Here is a 1,321-nt window from a genome sequence, read left to right on the forward strand (position 1 = left end):
ATAATTATATATAATTATGTATAAAATATGTCCATATACGTAACATTTTTTCCTGGGTATTTGTTTAAGAGACGAATAATAACGTTAAAATACGCAATAGTAATTTTTTAAATAATAATTACAATATTTTGAATATATATTTTAATTTGGATACTTTTGTATGTTACAGATCAAGTTGCAATTCCACTGCTGTGTATCTCTCTTACGGTGAGTGTTAGAATACTTTTTAATTCAATCTTTTGCGCGCGCTCAACAGTAATATATAAATATAAATATATACTCGTATGTGTATAACTTTATATTTCTAGTAAATAAAAAAAAATTTAAGCCAAATTTTTTTTACTATTATTGATGTTTATCTTGTATTATTTAATAATTAATTCGTTAGATTATAATTATATACTTTTTATAAATAATGTATTTCTACAAAATTGTGATGATACGATAAATGAGAGATTTTTTTTTATGAAACAAAGGGAAGGTTACTATATTTTTACAAGATATAAAACTCAGAGTTCTTTAGAACAATAAGAAACTTCATCAGAAGATGTGACTTTATAAAAAAAATGAACAATATTAATTTCTTTATTAATTTATGCACAAAAATATATGAAAAAGTATATAGTTTGTTAAAATGTTTAATTTAATTTATTAAAAATTTTTTATCTGTTTTTATCTATAACACATACATTTACACACACAAATGATATTTTTAATCAATTGAATATTTCTAAAAAAAAAAGTAAATTTTTCGTTCCTGAAATTTGTTTTACTTTCCTATACAGCACAGAATTTGCAGCAATATCACAAAATCTTTGCAATATTGCTTTAACATGCAATGTTGCTGCAATGTTACTGCAACTTTTGTGCAACTTTGTGCTGTAGAGATAATTGTTAAAAGTTTAAAATCCTATTTAAAGAAACTAAATTTAAAAATGAAAGTTTTGCAAAGATAAATGTTTTTAGTATTGACAGCAACAAGATATTATTAAAGACCGACATCCTTACGGGAGTTTGCGTTCTTGTGAATATTGAAGTAATTAAGAGTTAAAAATTAAGATAAGATTGTACTAATGATTTATTAGTTTAGTAGATGTATTTATACATTTAAAATTCAATAATACTCGATTTTTCTTTAAAATTTCAATGTTTGTCAAAGTTTGATTATCAATAGAAATGATAATTGTAGAGAAAAAATTGTAATTTTTCTGTAATATATAAAATATTATAGCTTTACAAGTATGCATATTTATTTATGGAACATTTATGTAATAAAAAATCATGAATTTAATAATATATGAGCCAAATATTTATGTTTATA

The sequence above is a fragment of the Atta colombica genome, unplaced genomic scaffold (assembly GCF_001594045.1).
Source record: "Atta colombica isolate Treedump-2 unplaced genomic scaffold, Acol1.0 scaffold153, whole genome shotgun sequence".
NCBI classification, from domain to species: domain Eukaryota; kingdom Metazoa; phylum Arthropoda; class Insecta; order Hymenoptera; family Formicidae; genus Atta; species Atta colombica.